Raw genomic sequence first — 20,665 nt, forward strand, 5'->3', positions numbered from 1 at the left:
ATTGGAAAGCTAGACCTTTTTAATGGACTATTAAAATTTTATTGTTTTGTCAGGAACCAGTACAAATGCGCTGAATTTCCATCTTTACCTCCTGGAAGGCCTGAACAGGTGGAACCAGGATCGGGGGAGTGCGGCGGTGACGAGTAGGCCATCGTCTCTGCTCACCTACGCCGGGCATGTGACCCAGTGCGTCAACACCAGCAGCTTGAAGGTGTTTGGCCGGCCATTTGTGCCAAAACTTCAGGCCACCCTCCAAATCCACTGGTTTGCTAATGTAATAATAACTGTCTACCTAGTACAGTGAGGAAAATAAGTATTTGAACACCCTGCTATTTTGAAAGTTCTCCAACTTAGAAATCATGGAGGGGTCTGAAATTGTCATCGTAGGTGCATGTCCACTGTGAGAGACATAATTTAAAAAAAAAAAATCCAGAAATCACAATGTATGGTTTTTAAACTATTTATTTGAGAAGTGGGAGAACTTGCAAAATAGCAGGGTGTTCAAATACTTATTTTTCTCACTGTATGAGGAATAATGTCTTTTTAACAGGCAGAAACCTCAGACTAAAACTGACTCATGGTGGGCAGTCATCTGACACAACCAGTTGGGGGAGAGAGAGAGAGAGAGAGAGAGAGAGAGAGAGAGAGAGAGAGAGAGAGAGAGAGAACGGAATAAAAAGGCAGCAGTAAAGGTAATAGAACTATTACTAATAATAGTAGCAATAATAGTGCAGGGCGTCCAGCAGGACCACGGTTGGAGCTGCATCCACTACTCAGGTGCCACCACAATCCAAGGAAGTCTGAGAGGGGAGAAAGCACAAGGGCTTCTGAAAAGAAGAAATATTAGTTACATGCATGCTTTTTTCAAGTATCAACAACAGTCATAAATATAACCTACACACATCCTTGCAGGGGGCACCCAGATTTGAACTGGGGACCTCTTGATCTGCAGTCAAATGCTCCACCACTGAGCTATACCCCCACACACTCTATGTTGAATATGCTTATGGTGCAGCAAAACAATGGCTGGGCCTCCACCATGTGTTACCTTCACAGTCTGAGAAAGTATCCAAATCTCATCTACTGTATGAAAGGGAGTTACAGTTTTCTACAATTGCTATGACAGATTTTTCAATACATTTAACAAGTTTCCTTAACTCTTAACACACCAACACACCCAAAACACACAACTGGCAAAACAGTTAATTTCATACTCAAAATCACACATTGTAAACTAAACTCCAAAACTAATTTTCAAAATACAATAATACACTAACACTACACACTATGTCTAACAAAACACTGCAAACATGTTTCAAAATCAAATAATTATTCCAAACACTAACACATGTTCTCCTCCAACAGGAACATTTAGTCAATCATAACACAATGACAAAAAAAACCCACTATCATCAGCTGACAGTATTTTGTATTAATCATAGATTGTGTTTTGCACATGCATTTTCAATTTAATTTTATTTATAGTATCAATTCATAACAACAGTTATCTCGAGACACTTTACAGATAGAGCAGGTCTAGACCACACTCCAGAATTTACAAGGACCCAACAGTTCTAGTAGTTTCCTCCAGAGCAAGCAACAGTGCGACAGTGGCGAGGAAAAACTTCCTTTTAGGCAGAAACCTCGGACAGACCCAGGCTCTTGGTAGGCGGTGTCTAACGGGCCGGTTGGGGTTAAAATGAAGAGTGGAAATAACAAAAAGTAGAAAAAATAGTAGTTTGTAGCAGTTCTTTGTAGTAGTTCATGGCATAGCAGGGCACTGTGGGCTTTACAAGGCACAGCAGGACGTAGCTGGGCACCGCAGAGTGTAGCAGGATGAACATGGCATCGCAGAACGTGTAGCGGGACCATGGCGACAGCTGCTACCATGATTTTGGAGCCTCCCAGATCCGAGGGAACATGCTTGGGAAAAAAGAACATAAGGACTCCAGGGAGTGACTCCCCAGAGCTAGGTTAGTAACAAGCATTTCTGGGACATGGATGCACATAAATGGAAAAATAGAAAGATAGAGAAGAGAGGAGCTCAGTATGTCAAAGGAAGTCCCCTAGCAGTCTAAAACTATTACAGCATAACTAAGGGAGACAGGGTAAAGAGAGGGGCCTGGTCAGGCTAGAACTCTCCCCAACCGGATCGGGCTGTATGCCAAGTCTCCCTTTAGTTTTATTATATTCTGGAATATATCATAGATAGATCTGACAACTATGACGAGAAGCAGGTGGGCCGGGTTAGGCGGACGCTGTGACTCCTCACTCCCTAACAATATTCAGTTCTATGCCCTAACTATAAGCTTTATCAAAGCATAACCAGGGTTAGAGAGACAGGGTAAAGAGAGGAGCCTGTTCAGGCTAGAACTCTCCCCAACCGGATCGAGCTGTATCGCCCTGCCTCCCTCTAGTTTTATTATATTATAGCATCTTGATATGGACTCTATAGCTATGCTTTCCGTGTCTTTTTAGCAAGGCCCAAAACATGCAGTCCCTACAAACCATACACAACCAGGTAGCACATCCAGAACTGGATTCTCACCTGCTGAAGTCTCTTCAGGTCAGTTTCCAGACACGTTCCTCCTTCATGTGTCCAGGAGACACTGGGAGAGAAGAAGCTGCTCGTTGTCCCTCGTCAGTCCTGAAGTCGATGTGCATTTGATGTGAAGACGCCGTCACAGTTCATAACAGAGCCAGTCAGTGTGAGAGAAGTCCCCCATCAATTCAATTCAATTCAATTTTATTTATAGTATCAATTCATAATTCAGATGATGGAGTTCTACTATCTGTCCACTAGATGGAGCTAACTGACCATCTAATGAGCTAAAGATCAGCAACCTGTACAGCAGCAAATATCTCTCCAAGTGGCCTCCGTGTGACATATTACTTTGATACTTTAAGTACATTTAGCTGTTAATATTTACAACCTTAATACTTTTTTACACTACTTTTCTAATTGGGGCCAAAAACCAAATCCCAAATTAGAAAAGCTAATTAAATTAGATTTAGTCTGAATGTTCAAACACACAGCACAGCAACACAATCCAATTTTTATGGAAATAGGAGGCTGCTGCAGTCTGCCGTACAGGTTGAGCAGAGGCCGCACAGTTTGACCAGCGGGCAGCGGCCGGGCAGCTGCACACCAGGCTGCCGGATGGTGTTGCTAAGACGGTGTTGCTAAGAACTATTATTAGACACAGACACACACACCAACACAAACACGTATGTAACAGAGATTTTGCAATTGATTAGACAGATGAAAAGCATTTCAAAAGAAAGATATCTTTCTAAATGTTCGACGGCCGATTTTCGGATTGATGTGTCAGGGCTTTAAGATCCTTTTAGTTTAACATGAAACAGCCTCGAAATCACCATCGCCAAACCCACCAGCCTCGTGTGTAGAGCTGCATATCTCCACATGGAAGTGAGGGAATGAAGAGTTTATCTCAACCAGACCTGAGTGGTGATTGTTGGAACAGTGGAAAGACGAAGCAAGATGGATTCTCATAGTTTAATTTAGTTTCTTTCCACTTTGTATTTTCCAATCATAAAACTACTGATTATTTACATGGAGTCTGTTGGTAAATCTAAATCATAATAGGAAGGGCAGGGCTGTTTTTTAACTTTTCTCCTCCGTCTTGCCAACTTGGTTCCACCCCTGAACCAGGACTTTGCAGCTCTGCACATGCAGTAAATGGTCATTCTGAAATACTAGTTTCCCCTCCGAGTCCAAGACTCTGGGCATGAGGTCACCTGGAAGAGACCACAGTTAACAACCAGGGTCCAGGTCTGAGTCTGGGGAAGTGGGTGATGTTGGAGGGGCAAGGTGTCTGTGGTGGTGAAGTTGGAAGAGGGTTAGTTTGTTGGCAAAATACTTCAGAGGGACTCTGTTCTGCCCCAATGTAAAAAAAACCTCTGGAATCTACCACAAATCAGATTTTCATCTGAAAACATCACATCATAGATAGAGATAGAGCAGAAGAGTTGAATCCCTAAAATGTTTGACCCCAGTGTGTTTTTGTATTTCCAGACTCCTCCCCCTTCTCTACCTGAAGTATAGTCTCCCCCTCTCCTACTTGAAGTGCCGTCCGGATTTTCATTTGAGTCCCGGCGTCACGGCACAGTACACGGTAGTCTGGCTGCCCTGAGACTTCATGAATTTCAAGGAGAGGACCCTCAGCAGCGCCCCCAGCAGGGGGAACCAGCCCTTAACATTGGTACGGGTTTGCATCATAACGCCGTCTGTACAGCGCTTAACGCAAGAAGCATTAACAGCTTTATCCATCAGCAGCAACTTGCGTGTAGGTATTTGTAATTTTATTTGTACACAACAGTGTTCAAAGCACCAATGTTTTAGTTTAAATATACACTTTGCTACGTGTTATCATAACTGAGAGATGAGAAACTGAGAACTGAACCCCCGATAAAACAAGCTGAGTATCTAGCCACTAGTGTATTATTGTCTGTGGGTACCAGCTAACTGACCATCTAATGAGCTGAAGATCAGCAACTTGTACAGCAGCAGGTATCTCTCCAAGGGGCCTCCGTGTGACATATTACTTTGATACTTTAAGTAAATTTAGCTGTTAATATCTACTACCTTAGTACTTTTTTTTTCACTTCTTGACATTTACCTTTTACCAGATGTCAAATCTGTCTGGATGATCAGGATATGACTGATCCTCCTTCACATTTGTCACCTTCCTGTTGTTGTCAGACAGTTTGAGGTCTCTGTGTACTGAGTTTCATCAGATGATGGAGTTCTACTATCTGTCCACTAGATGGAGCTAACTGACCATCTAATGAGCTGAAGATCAGCAACTTGTACAGCAGCAGGTATCTCTCCAAGGGGCCTCCGTGTGACAAATTACTTTGATACTTTAAGTACATTTAGCTGTTAATATTTACTACCTCCCTTTTCTTAACACTCCTTGTTTTTGTCTGACATTTACCTTTACATTCACCGCTCCCTCCATCTTGGGTGAGAAGAATATCTCCAAATTAAAACAATAAAAGCATCTTTCTCCTGACTGCAGCAGAAATAAATTTAATTTCTACTCACATTTGTTGGCGGGTCTCTGGAGCACAGGCGGCGTCCCACCTGTGTGACCTCACGTTGCAGTGGATTGTGGGATACCCTTCATGCTGGAAGCTGCACTTTATATTCTAGCTGAAAGAAATAAAGGAATGCGTGGGATTACCCATAGACTGTATAGATATTGATTATATTATTAATATTAACGGTCTATGGGATTACCCCCTTTCTGGTTTACATGTCCCTGACTCTGCTGAATTACTTTATGCCCGGTGGGGACAAAATGTGCCCCCCCCCCCATTAAAGTGATCTATGATGCTTTACCAGTAGACCATATATTATAATCCTCCAATAGAAGTGTTTTAACTCTGCAGGCCGACTCCATTGCACGCGTAACGTAAGAGGAGCGGATGTTCAACACTACGCTTCACCAGAATCACCAAACTGGCGACAGCGGGCAGAGAGCAGCGGGGGGGTGCGTATTAGAGGGTTGGCGCTCCTATCCCATCCCGAGCTTCAGTGTTGCCGGGTAGACCTGACCGGACTCCAGACCACACAGGCCTATTACAGCCAGAACTTAACTATCTGCTCTACACACAGACAAACAGGACAGTCTCTGTGTTTTACGTCGTGTGTGCGGCCCTTTCACACAGAAATGGATCCTAAAGTGTCTGAATTTCTTTTACATTAAACTACCGATATACAGGAAACGACTTCATGACTGTCAGTGAGCGGATCTGCAGTTTTGGTTTTGAGAGTTTGTGTTTTTATTTCTTGTTCCCCCCCCCGCATCTACAACATAGAACGGATGAAGTGTTAGGAACATTATTAAAATACTCATGAGAAGTAGTATTCATCCTCAGCCCTTTAAGACAGAGACGTAGAATTCATCCTCAGCCCTTTAAGACAGAGACGTAGTATTCATCCTCAGCCCTTTAAGACAGAGACCAACCCTGGCAGCAAGAACTCAGGGTCCACCTGCCCTGCAGCTCAGCGCCAGATCAGACTCGGACTCACTCCTCTTATTTTTAACAGCCCGACCTTAAAGAGTTCTTCAGGTTCTGCAGAATGACAAACTACGTTTTGTGGAAAAAAGACATTAATCTATACAAGCATACACATTTAATAATGTGGGATACATTATTAACATTAACAACAGATGTCACACATGACCTTTAAGACTTTAAGAAAGGTTTAATGTGCAATTTTAGTTCAGACCATCCCATAAAACATCTTCAGTCGTTTGAAAGGGAAAGTACCAAACATGGTTAGTTCTGAGGGCCATCCTTCTTTTCTTCACAAACATAAACAGTTATAATGCAAATCACCCAGACAAGCAGCTAGCTTCTACAGCTAATGTCCACAGCCCAGACTAGCAGCTAGCTTCTACACCTAATGTCCACAGCCCAGACTAGCAGCTAGCTTCTGCAGCTAATGTCCACAGCCCAGACTAGCAGCTAGCTTCTACAGCTAATGTCCACAGCCCAGACTAGCAGCTAGCGTCTACACCTAATGTCCACAGCCCAGACTAGCAGCTAGCTTCTACAGTCCCTGACAAAAGTCTTGTCGCTTGTGTACAAATTGACCTGAAGTGCCGCTGAAATATATTTCTATTCAAGATTTATTTACAAGAAATGGCTCATTTTAATCCCAACAGCTTTTGTAATAATGTTTCAGTGCAAAACGAAACTGGCGAGGCAAGGCAAGGCAAGGCAAGGCAGCTTTATTTGTAGAGCACATTTCAGCAACAGGGCAATTCAAAGTGCTTTACACAAAATCATTAAAACAGATAAAACACAAGTACAAACAGTTAAAAGTCATAAGCATTACAAATCAACAAGACACATGAATAGACAGTTAAAAACAAAATAGAAACATTAGGACACATAAAACACAAGAATAAAAGTTACAGTGCAGCATAAGAAAGAAATGAGCATTAATTTAAAGAAAGGCAGCATCAAAAAGAAAGGTCTTCAGCCTCGATTTAAAAGAACTGAGAGTAGCAGCGGATCTACAGGTTTCTGGGAGTTTATTCCAGATATGAGGAGCATAGAAACTGAAAGCTGCTTCAGCCTGTTTAGTTCTGACTCTGGGGACAGAAAGTAGACCTGTCCCAGATGACCTGAGAGGTCTGGGGGGGTCATAGTGTAGTAGCAGATCAGAAATGTATTTTGGACCTAAACCGTTAAGGGATTTATAAACTAGCAAAAGTACTTTGAAATCAATTCTGTGAGACACAGGAAGCCAGTGTAAAGACTTCAGAACTGGAGTGATGTGATCCAGTCTCTTGGTCTTAGTGAGGACTCGAGCAGCAGCGTTCTGAATCAGCTGCAGCTGTCTGATTGATTTTTTAGGGAGACCTGTAAAGACCCCGTTACAGTAGTCAAGTCTACTGAAGATGAAAGCATGGACCAGTTTTTCCAAGTCCTGTTGACACATAAGTCCTTTAACCCTTGATATATTCTTTAGGTGATAGTAGGCTGACTTTGTAATTGTCTTAATGTGGCTGTTAAAGTTCAGGTCTGAGTCCATGACTACACCAACATTTCTGGCTTTGTCTGTTGTTTTTAACATTGTGGTTTGAAGCTGAGCGCAGACTTTTAATCGTTCCTCTTTTTTTCCAAAAACAACTACCTCAGTTTTTCCTTCATTTAATTTCAGAAAGTTCTGGCACATCCAGTCGTTAATTTGTTTGATGCAGTTAGTCAGTTTTTGTATTTGACTATAGTCCCCTGGCGATAAGGTTATGTAAATTTGTGTGTCATCCGCATAACTATGGTAACTTATTTTGTTTTTCTCCATAATCTGAGCCAGTGGAAGCATGTAGATGTTAAACAGAAGAGGCCCCAGAATGGAGCCTTGCGGAACTCCGCACGTCATATTTGTACGCTCAGATGCATAATTACCTATTGACACAAAGTAATCCCTATTCTTTAGGTAGGATTCAAACCAGTTTAGTACTAAGCCAGAAAGTCCTACCCAGTTTTCCAATCGGTCTAGTAATATGTCATGGTCGACCGTGTCAAATGCAGCACTGAGATCAAGTAATACTAAGATTGAAATTTTGCCATTATCTGTGTTAAGGTGGAGGTCATTAAAGACTTTGACAAGAGCCGTTTCAGTGCTGTGGTGTGGTCGGAAACCCGACTAAAAGGTATCAAAACTGTTGCTTAGTGACAAGAAATGGTTGAGTTGTTGAAAGACTACTTTTTCAATGATTTTACTTAAAAACGGAAGGTTTGATATTGGCCTATAGTTGCTCATTAGTGACTTGTCTAGCTTGTTCTTTCAAAAAGTATTCTAATATTCACAGCTTGGTAAAGCCCATTGAGTCAATTTTTGCAAAGACATAAGTGTTGCCGCCTTGTCATATGAGCTTCACCTGTGACTAATAATGGATCAATCTGGTCTCAGGTGTGCATAAAAACAACCCCAGTACACTAGACCTTCACATCAGCTGCAACTAGACCTCTGCAAACATGCCTAAGATTCACCCTGAGACTAAAGTTTTGATTATCAAGAGGTTGAAGACCAGATCCACTGCTGATGTGGCAGACACCTTCAATGTGTCTCAGCGTCAAGAACAGAGGATTAAAAAAACATTTGAAGACACTGGAAATGTTTTTGACAAGCCTAGGTCAGGCAGACCCCGCATGACAACTGCTCGAGAGGACCGTTTGTTGGCTTGAAAATCCAAGGCCAGCCCATTTTCCACTGCAGCAGAGCTCCACCAGACCTGGTCCCCTGAAGTCCCTGTGTCAACCAGAACGGTTTGTCGGATTCTGTCTCGAAATGGCCTCCATGGTCGAATCAGTGCCCAGAAGCCGGCACTAAACAAAAGACAATTGAAAAATCGTGTGGCATGTGCCAAGGCCCACAGCTTGCTAAAAGGATGGATGCTGGAAAAGTGGAAGAACGTGGATTTTTTAGATGAATTACACCACAGTCGCCGCAAATATTGCGGGAGACCTACTGGAGCCCGCATGGATCCAAGATTCACCCAGAAAACAGTGAAGTTTGGTGGCGGAAAAATCATGGTGTGGGGTTACATCCAGTATGGGGGTGTGCGAGAGATCTGCAGGGTGGAAGGCAACATCAATAGTCTCAAATACCAAGAAATCTTAGCTACCTCTTATATTCCCAACCATAAAAGAGGCCAAATTCTGCAGCAGGATGGTGCTCCATCGCATACTTCCATCTCCACAAGGAAACAAGAAATAAAAACACAAACTCTCAAAACCAAACTGCAGATCTGCTCACTGACAGTCATGAAGTCGTTTCCTGTATATCGGTAGTTAATGTAAAAGAAATACAGACACTTTATGATCCATTTCTGTGTGAAAGGGCCGCACACACCTCGTAAAAAACCTATAGACTGTTGTGTTTGTCCGCTTGTAGAGCAGATAGTTAAGTTTCGGCTGTAATAGGCCTGTGTGGTTAACTCAGCTGCAAACGCAGTAATAGATCTCTACCTTTGGTTGGTCTGGAGTCAGGTCTACCCGGCAACACTGAAGCTCGGGATGGGATAGGAGCGCCAACCCTCTAATACGCACCCCCCCGCTGCTCTCTGGCTGCTGTCGCCAGTTTGGTGATTCTGGTGAAGCGTAGTGTTGAACATCAGCTCCACTTACGTTACGCGTGCAATGGAGCCGGCCTGCAGAGTTAAAACACTTCTATTGGAGGATTATAATATATGGTCTACTGGTGAAGCTTCATTGATCACCTTAAAGGGGGGTGGGGGGGGGGGGGGGGGGCACATTTTGTCCCCACCAGGCATAAAGTAATTCAGCAGTCAGGGACATGTAAACCAGAAAGGGGGTAATCCCATAGGCCGTTAATATTAATAATATAATCAATATCTATACAGTCTATGGGTAATCCCATGCATCCCGTTATTTCTTTCAGCTAGAATATAAAGTGCAGCTTCCAGCATGAAGCATATCCCACAATCCACTGCAACATGAGGTCACACAGGTGGGACGCCGCCTGTGCTCCAGAGACCCGTCGACAAATGTGAGTAGATATTAAATTAATTTTTAACGCCGCTGCTTTTGCTGTGTTGATTTGCGAGCTGCAGTCAGGAGAAAGATGCTTTTTATTTTTTTAATTTGGAGATATTTTCCTCACCCAAGAGGGAGGGAACGGTTTATGTAAAGGTAAATGTCAGACAAAAACAAGTAGGGTTAAAAATATATATTAAGGTAGTAAATATTAACAGCTAAATGTACTTAAAGTATCAAAGTAATATGTGACACGGAGGCCCCTTGGAGAGATACCTGCTGCTGTACAAGTTGCTGATCTTCAGCTCATTAGATGGTCAGTTAGCTCCATCTAGTGGACAGATAGTAGAACTCCATCATCTGATGGAACTCAGTATACAGAGACCTCAAACTGACAACAACAGGAAGGTGACAAATGTGAAGGAGGATCAGTCATATCCTGATTATCCAGACAGATTTAACTACTGGGGTCAGCTGCTGTGTAGAGATGGTCTGACTGGTCGCTGTTACTGGAGTTACAGAGGAATCAGAAGGAAAGGAGACAGAGATGACTGTTTGTTTGGATGTAATGATCATTCCTGGAGTCTGTTCTGCTCTGATAAAGATGGTTACTCTGTCAGGCACACTAAGAGAAGAACAGTCCTCACTTCCTGCTCTGTCTCTAACAGAGTAGCAGTGTATGTGGACGTTCCTGCTGGCTCTCTGTCCTTCTACACAGTCTCCTCTGACTCACTGATCCACCTCCACACCTTCAACACCACATTCACTCAGCCTCTCTATCCTGGGTTTATGGTCTGGTCTGGTTCCTCAGTGTCTCTGTGTCCTCTGCAGGACTGAGAGTCTCTCCTGTGGACAGAAACACTGACTGAAGACCAGCTGCTGAAATCAAAGTTCAGTCTGTTCACCATCACACACACTCTCATCATGTTATTTGTCCTCAAAAAGTCATAATTAAAGTCTCAAAGTCAAAGGTATAACTACTAGGGGGGGGGCAGTAGCTCAGTCCGTAGTGAGTTGGGTTGGCTGATTTATTCATCTGACTTGTAGAATAACGTCAATGATCAACTTGTTTTAAATGTCGGGGAATGTGGAGCAACTTAATGCAAAATGAGTTCAATAAAACACATGCTGATTATTTGATGGATGTATTCTTCCTGTTGTGTCTGTGTTTCAACTCCTAATTAAAAGGTTTCGTTCCACTAAAGGTTCTCTTGTTGTCTCTGACAGACTCAGAGTCTAACAACATCATGGGATGGATCCCTACAGAGATAGACCTTTAGTTAAAGAGTAAGATCCTTTTAGTTTAACATGAATCAACCCCGACATCACCATCACCAAACCCACCAGACTCCATGTAAATAATCACTACTTTTAGCATGTATAGAGCAGCATATCTCCACCAGACTCCATGTCAATAATCACTACTTTTAGTGTGTATAGAGCAGCATATCTCCACCAGACTCCATGTAAATAATCACTACTTTTAGCGTGTATTGAGCAGCATATCTCCACCAGACTCCATGTCAATAATCACTACTTTTAGCGTGTATAGAGCAGCATATCTCCACCAGACTCCATGTCAATAATCATTACTTTTAGCATGTATAGAGCAGCATATCTCCACCAGACTCCATGTCAATAATCACTACTTTTAGCATGTATAGAGCAGCATATCTCCACCAGACTCCATGTAAATAATCACTACTTTTAGTGTGTATAGAGCAGCATATCTCCACCAGACTCCATGTAAATAATCACTACTTTTAGCGTGTATAGAGCAGCATATCTCCACCAGACTCCATGTCAATAATCACTACTTTTAGCATGTATAGAGCAGCATATCTCCACCAGACTCCATGTAAATAATCACTACTTTTAGTGTGTATAGAGCAGCATATCTCCACCAGACTCCATGTAAATAATCACTAATTTTAGCGTGTATAGAGCAGCATATCTCCACCAGACTCCATGTCAATAATCACTACTTTTAGCATGTATAGAGCAGCATATCTCCACCAGACTCCATGTACATAATCACTACTTTTAGTGTGTATAGAGCAGCATATCTCCACCAGACTCCATGTAAATAATCACTACTTTTAGCGTGTATAGAGCAGCATATCTCCACCAGACTCCATGTCAATAATCACTACTTTTAGCATGTATAGAGCAGCATATCTCCACCAGACTCCATGTAAATAATCACTACTTTTAGTGTGTATAGAGCAGCATATCTCCACCAGACTCCATGTAAATAATCACTAATTTTAGCGTGTATAGAGCAGCATATCTCCCCCAGACTCCATGTAAATAATCACTACTTTTAGTGTGTATAGAGCAGCATATCTCCACCAGACTCCATGTAAATAATCACTACTTTTAGCGTGTATAGAGCAGCATATCTCCACCAGACTCCATGTCAATAATCACTACTTTTAGCATGTATAGAGCAGCATATCTCCACCAGACTCCATGTAAATAATCACTACTTTTAGTGTGTATAGAGCAGCATATCTCCACCAGACTCCATGTAAATAATCACTAATTTTAGCGTGTATAGAGCAGCATATCTCCACCAGACTCCATGTCAATAATCACTACTTTTAGCGTGTATAGAGCAGCATATCTCCACCAGACTCCATGTCAATAATCACTACTTTTAGCATGTATAGAGCAGCATATCTCCACCAGACTCCATGTAAATAATCACTACTTTTAGCGTGTATAGAGCAGCATATATATGTAAATGGGTGAATTAAGAGTTTATTTCAACCAGACCAGAGTGGTGATTGTTGGAACAGTGGGAAAATGAACCAAGACCGGTTTTTAAATATTTTTTTCCTTTTCTATCGACTATAAATGAGACGTTTAATATTCATAAAATTGCTATGTTATTTAAATGTTGCCTGGTGGAAACACTTATTTGAAAACTTACACTATATTTAGTTATTTATCTATGTACTTACACATTTTTTAATATTTAAGTGCTGTATATTATTTAATACTCCAGTAAAACAGTCCAGTTGTTGAGTAATTGAGTAATTGTCCACCTCTAACTGATTTATTAAGTGAATGTGGAGCTGTTGTTCCCCTCCTGACCGCCAGGCGGCGACCTTCTTTCATTTTGAACTTTATTCTGAAAAACCCTGACTTGGAAGAAACCGGAAGTCTCGTTGCTTCACTGTGCTCTCTGGCTGGCGGGAGAGCTGAGTTCTTTGTTATTAGCTAGTTTTAAGAAGACGGAGCTTCAGGTAAACACACGCACACACGTTAACACTTTAATAACGTCTCTTACATGGCTATCAAAGCGACTAGACGCCGTAGCTACGCATGCGTTAGCTTCCCATTCGGCAGGGAAACAGGACGTCCGTTGCTGAGCAACCGTGTGCTCCGTGTGTTGCTACTCTACAGTTCGGTGCGATTCGGTAAACCCACGTCACGTGGTGGGACCAGTCGCTTCTGCTTTAGTGTTTCTAATATTCTAGACCAGGGGTTCCCAAAACTTTCAGCCCGCGACCCCCAAAGTAACGGTGCAAGTGACTCGCGACCCCCCCCCACACTTTAAACATTGCGCGCAATCGCGCACGCACTACAGGCGTATCCAAACATGAGCATATTGACAACACAAAATAACACAACAGCCATGACATTATTCTACAGTAATTTACTCAGTACTTTAATTTGAACTTAATCTCACCTAATGAGGTGGATGTGCAATATGTTTGGACCACAGCAAGTTAAAAAGCTCTATATTTTAATTTAAAATAGTTTTTATATACATTACACACTATAGGCCCAAAAAAATAAAATCCCTTTTACCTATTTCGGCCATACAGTATTTGGTATTTCGTGGTGTTGGTTTTAATCTTTCAATGTGGTCCAAAATACTTTGCTACAGCTGAAACTTGTGCTCAATGCAGACAAAACCAAATGTATGCTTTTCATAGACCTTCGGAACAGGCCACTGAATGTTCCCTCAGTGGTTACTCTTGATGGACGGGAAATACAGACTGTTACAACTTATAAGTATCTTGGTATTGTTATTGATGACTGCCTATCTTTTAAGCCTCATGTTCACTGTCTAGTGAGAAAGTTTAGACTAAAATTGGGTTTTTACTTTCGAAATAAGCTGTGCTTTTCTTTTAATGTTAAAAAACGGTTAGTGGCATCAACTTTTTTAACTGTGCTGGATTATGGTGATATACTATATATGCATTCATCTGCTCAATGCCTTCAGATGATTGACGCAGCCTATCATGCATCGTTGAGATTTATTACTAATTGTAGAGTTCACACCCATCACTGTGAGCTGTATTCTCGTGTAGGGTGGTCTGCCTTGGCTACACGGAGGCTTTGTCATTGGTATACATTTATATATAAGGCTATTCTTGGTGCGCTTCCATCTTATTTATGTTCACTTCTTATGAAGAAAAGTACTGGTCATTACTCTCTCCGTCCTCAGGCTGTTGTCTTGTTTTCTGTCCCACGGGTCAGGACTGAGCTGGGTAAAAAGGCCCTTTACATGGAATTTGCTGCAGAAGAACTTGAAACTTAGTAAATTGGTTCCTTTGAGTATTTTTAAGCTGAAAATGAGAAGCTTTGAGTTGGACTCCCTCACATGTCAATGTTTAATTGAGATTTTATTGAAAGTGCATATTTGGTTTTCATGTGTGTGTCTTTGTACGTATGTAATGATGTGATGTAATTTTGATGCCCATCTTGGCCAGGTCTCCCTTGCAAAAGAGATTTTTAATCTCAATGGGTATTACCTGGTTAAATAAAGGATAAATAAAAATAAAAAAATCTTTCGCACGGTTGAAGATGCAAATTGGTTGCTTAGTTACCATCAGCGTGTCAGAGAAACGTCATAAGCGGTCTGGAGTAACAACTGTGGGCATCAGCGATGGGGCGAAGGTAAAGCCAGAGTAGGTAACGCTGCTACCACCATGAGTACGGCGTGGATGGACTCCGTTCTGGACCAGAAGGCAGCGCCGGGCGCTCGCTCTGTGGAAGGAGCGGTACACGGAGCTAGATGGCCGGTGGCTGCCTACGTGTTTATACAACTTTATACATCCTCAAACTGGCTGGAATCATCACACACATCCTCTCCAAGGAGGGCACCAGCAGGGACATTGTCTGGAGGAAGTTCAGGCAGCAACTGGCAAAGGAGCTGAGACACGAGTTTAGAGGAGGAAAGGGAGCGGGGCGCGGTCCGAGCAGGGGGGGGGGGCTGTCAACTGGGAGTAGCCTATATGGATGTGTGCTGGTACAACTTCTCCACAAAGAGCATTTCTGACGAAGATGGCTGAAATGATCATCAGAAATGCTCTTTGTGGAGAAGTTGTACCAGCCCAGGTTTCAAGGTGCATCATGTAGGAACACTTGCTGTTCTGCCTCCAGCGGTCTGATCGTCTGTGCTGCTTCTTTCAGACCAAAACTTGCACAATCAAAGCTTCTACGCACAAGCTGTGCATTTGGTGAACAGTCAGTTGCACACATCCATATAGGCTACTCCCAGTTGACAGCATTGAATTTCTCTATTTACTTTATCATCATTAGGCCACTTCTACTCCTACCTACATCTTTCACCAACTAATGTAGGTACGTAAGTGTAGGCCTAAGCATGTTGGTGGACTTGTTCCATAAATACATTGTTGGTACGGATGTATACACTTGTATACACAAGTCTTTAAAGCCTTGAAAAACGAATTTCTCTAGAAAATAAAATATTCAAAGAATGCATGTGTAGCCTACTGTGGTCAGGTCCTTAAAACGCCTCATGTGTGTGAGTGCCCCCTAGTGGAGTTATTGCATTGTGTTTGGATTGGTTCTATAAAGATAGGGGGAAACACTGATGTTATTTACTTAATAACAATAAAGCGAGCTCAATCAAAACTAGACAATTCATTTTGCAAGGTGAAAGTCTCATGGTTTTAATTTTTGGAGGTTAGTAGCCTTCCCTGATTTTACTAAGAGCAAATAAGTACAATATCAGTGGACGTTAATCAATTGTGTCTGCAGCAAACCTTTCACAAATGATACCATAATCAATGAAAACACAATACAGTTAAGCTGCCTACAATTTCAGTTTACCGATGGCCGTACTAATAGCAAAACAGACTGTAGAAAAAGAGACAAGCCTCTCCCAAATCCACTGAGCTTTGCTCATACTTGTGCTGGGTTGGATTCATTTGGTCTGTTCTTGTTCTTTACTGATTGGGTGATAACAGTACAAATGTATTGGCTTTGGAAAAGACAGGGTGGAGTCCATTAGAATTTTAACACAACGCGTTTTGATACGCGTTCTGATACGTGTCCCGATCCACGTAAAAAGCGGCGTTAAATGATCAATCCGCGGCGTTTTTTACGGCGCTGACGTAACGCGTCATGTGACGCGCGACCGATCCACGTAAAAGGCGGCGTTAAAGGAGCATTCAGCGGCGCTTTTAACGCCGCTTTGACATTGAAGACGTAAAAAACGGGGGTCTGACCATTCAAAACGCAAAGCGGAAGTGACGTTCAAGATCCTTTTGGCCTTCCATAGACACCAACACAGAGGCAGTGACAGGTTAGGTTATAAATGTTCAAAGAAAATACTTTTAGGTGTTATTTGCATGTTTACATACCATATTTTTCAGATGTGAATGAAATAATTACGCTTTACTATGCCATGATATGAGTTATTGAAACACCTGGGCAACTAAAGTGTATAATTAAACACGATAAATTGTACATTTTGATGTTATTTCGATTTTCTAAAGATATCCTAACACAATACCTGCATTAAAATTGCAATTAGGTGTTTATCATGACAGATTATAGAGTTTAGAATCTTGCGGTTCCAGTACTTTTGGAATCCCGGCAGTTGTAGTGTTAATGTTGGAGACCGCTACTCGGAAAGAAAGAAAATCAAAACAGCTGTTCCCTTTTTATTTATTTGCTTGGTTTTATTTTAAATTTAGCCACTAGTTTTATCTTGTGTTAAAATCATGGCTAACTCTATGCTATTTCTAATTGTTTTTAAATTTTTATTTTATTTCTGGAAATCAACTCGCGACCCCCCCTCTCTGGCTCGCGACCCCCCCCTCTCTGGCTCGCGACCCCCCTGGGGGTCCTGACCCCCACTTTGGGAATCACTGTTCTAGAGGAAGGGGAATCATGGGAGCAGCGGACAGTGTTGGCTGTATCATTAAATGTCTTCTTCTTTGGTTGTGTTAAAGAGGAGTTGGAGCAGAGGGGTCACTGTTGAAAGCTAACTGTTGTAGATTGAGACTATTGTGCATGTAGCTTGTAGTTCCAGTTAATGGCTTTTGTGGCTTACATTTTATTAGTTATTTTAGTTTGAATGCAGGAGATACTTCCCACTCTGAAGTCCTATGGATTTGTCCCTCATCAGCTTGTCTCCATTCTAACAGAAGATTTTGGGTCTACCAAACGCCCTCAACAGACGTTAAGCTGGCGACTGGAGTAGAAAAGGAGGAGGAGCAGCCTGCAGCAGTGAAGGAGGAAGAGGAGGAGCAGCCTGCAGCAGTGAAGGAGGAAGAGGAGGAGTATGTGGTGGAGAAGGTTTTGGACCGCAGAGTGGTGAAGGGAAGAGTAGAGTTTCTGCTGAAATGGAAGGGGTTCTCAGAGTAAGTATGAGTCTAGAACAGGGGTGGGCAATTAATTTTTACCGAAGGCCGCATGAGCAACCCGAGCACTGCTGCAATTAAATTTTGCTCAGTATTATTTTTGATATACCGTAAGATAAATAATAATAATAATAATAATAATAATAATTTTATTTAACCTAACTTAACTTTTTACAAAAGCAGATTGCTTTTGATGGTTTTATTTAAACTCTTAATCCTTAAATATTTATATTAGGCTATGTAAAATTAAAATGAAATTAAAATAAGAAAACAAAAACAATCATCAAACTGCATCTCTGGCGGTGTGAAGTTTGGTTAAAAAGTCCTAGTTGGGTTTGCAGTTTTACCATCAACCATCAGCCTCCCTCGCGCCTCATCAGATAGATTCCGGTATTTCTCCTCGTGCTTCGTTGTGTAGTGGCGATTCAAATTATAATCTTTAAACACAGCAACCTGTGTACCACAGATTAAGCACACGGCTTTACCTTTAATTTTTGTAAAGAAGTCCATGTCCATGTCTTGTTGAAAACACGGCATTCATCATCAACTTTTCTTTTTGTAGCGTGAGCGGACATCTCGGGGGTAACCGGGCATCATGTGCCGCTGGACACCTTCACTCACAGGTTACGCACAGACATACGTCCATAAATAACACTTTTCAAAATAAAAGCAGGACAGTTGTATTGCACGCAAAACGTTTTTTAAAATTTATTTTTTAATTTGTGATTGCTGCTGTTCACCTTCACTTACAATCACGCACGTGCATACGTCCACACGGAAGTAATACAAATAACGCTTTTCAAAACAAAAGCAGCACCGTTGTATTGCACACTCAACATAGATAATTTTCATATTTATTTTGTAATTTATGATTGGCCTCACGCTGGCCGGACAGGGACGCTCAAAGGGCCGGATGTGGCCCGCGGGCCGTAAGATGCCCAGGTCTGGTCTAGAATATTAATAATTGGTGTGCTTGGTCCTGAATATATGTCTGTACTATCTACAGCATAACCTTCGGCATTGTATCATGCCCTCAAAGTTGAAGGTTTGGTATTTTGACACTAAGGTGCAGACCCGCAAATAACCTTACAACATGGCAACAGATAAAAGGAATAATCCAAATCAGCAGCTAGAGTGAGAATGTATTTCCTAAAAACCAAAGTGTGAGGAGATGTTCTTCTGTCTGCCCTCACCTTTCCAGTGAGGAGAACACATGGGAGCCACAAGACAACCTGGACCTGGACCTTATCACCGAGTACCTGCAGAGACACGAGGAGGAGGAGGAGGAGGAGGGCAAGAGGAAAGGTGTCAGGGAGGCCTCGGGAGACTCAGAGGAGCGAGGGAGCAAGAGGAAGAAGGAGGTGAGTGAAGGAAAGCGGGTACTCCAGACTGAAGAGAACAGAAATCTAATCTCAATATTAATGAACGCACACAAAGGGTTTCACAAATGTCTTTAAGGGTTTTTATATAAATGACTCTCGACATTGCGATATGCACATGCACATACAGTTGTCTTCAGAATAATAGCAGTGGGTTTAAAAAAAGTGAATAATCCTCAAAATCCTTAGAATAGCTTTTAATTCCATAATATCAATGCACTGGGAACACTGCGCATTAAATTCCTAATCAATGGAGATAAAGCTATGGAGAAAATGACATAACTGATTAGCAACTCCCTTCTCAAGATCTTGGAGAGATAGGGAAGGTGAGATATAGGTCTGTAGTTTTCAGTAATTGCTCACGGCAGTGGGGCTCTCTGTGTCCTGCTGGTGCTCCGATCAGTAGGCCACATCCTTAGCTGGGCACCACCCTGACAACCATCGGTGAAAGGACGACATGTGGCTGAACATGTCATCGCCGATCAGGTTTGGCATGGGGCCAGAGAAAACGAATGAGTCAGACTTTGTCTTTGCGTATGCACAAAGTGATGCAACATTAATTTTAGAGAGCTCCGATTTATGTAATCAAGTGTCATTACCACCTACATGAAGTATGATCTTACTGTATTTACGGTTATCTTCAGCCAGCAGCTTTAGATGGGATTCCCATTTGGAGAGACCGCCGCTGTGTGCGCTCACCGGTTTAAAGCTGGCGCTACGCTTCTGTTGGCGAGTGGGTGAATGTCCAAGGTCAAAGGCTGCGCACCCCGGCTGCTCGGGGTTCGCCGGGGGACTGCCAACAGAAGCCGCAGTATGTTGGCCCGCACCAGCTGGCTAGCTATAGAAGCATCTGGTTTTGATTGCACGGTGCGGAGTTGTGCCTCAAACTCACTAAGCCTCGCCTCATGAGCTGCGAAAATACTCAATTTATTACATGTACCGTCATCACTAAAGGAGGCAGAGGAATAGCTAAACATTTGACCCACAGAGCAAGAGGGAGCAGGAGAGGGACAGGAAGTAGCCCTTGCTAATGGCTAAGCTGGAGTAGCTAACAGCGTTCTAACAACTGAGATCAGAGAGGGAGTCGCTGTAAGATGGTGTCGTCTATCGTTGTTTCTGAGATCAACAATACCTTCTGAAGTTGAATATTTATTGCGTACCCGGTAATATTAGAGAAGAGCTCTCGTTGGCACTGTAGGCGGACAATTTAGAAAATTAACCATCTACAGTAGGTAAATCACTGACTAGCTATGCATGAGTACCTCATACCTTTTACCAGGTTCAGGTGGTTATTTAAATATATATCCAAAGGTGCTATTGACATGAAATGTTCACCAGATGTTGGTAACAACCCAAGTAATCCAAACATACAAAGAAACGAAAACTAATAAGTTCTGAAATTAAGTTATGTGTAATAATGTGAAATGACACAGGGAAAAATGATTGAACATGCTTACTGATATTTATGTAATACTTTGTACAAAAGCCTCCTGTGTAAAGAAAATAGTCACATGCATTGCTCTGGTGGGATTTTGGCCCACTCTTCCACACAAACAGCCTTCCAGTCTTGAAGGCTCCGTGGGCCTCTTCTATGAATCTTAATCTTCATTTCTT

General features: G+C 42.2%; 1 non-coding gene across 1 annotated transcript; it reads right to left on the reverse strand.

The window, feature by feature from the left end:
• Positions 1–910: 910 nt before the first annotated feature.
• Positions 911–982, reverse strand: trnac-gca (transfer RNA cysteine (anticodon GCA)). The gene has a single exon. It is a non-coding gene; the product is annotated as a tRNA-Cys (tRNA).
• Positions 983–20,665: the final 19,683 nt, after the last annotated feature.

The sequence above is a fragment of the Etheostoma spectabile genome, unplaced genomic scaffold, assembly GCF_008692095.1.
Source record: "Etheostoma spectabile isolate EspeVRDwgs_2016 unplaced genomic scaffold, UIUC_Espe_1.0 scaffold00004708, whole genome shotgun sequence".
NCBI classification, from domain to species: Eukaryota; Metazoa; Chordata; class Actinopteri; order Perciformes; family Percidae; genus Etheostoma; species Etheostoma spectabile.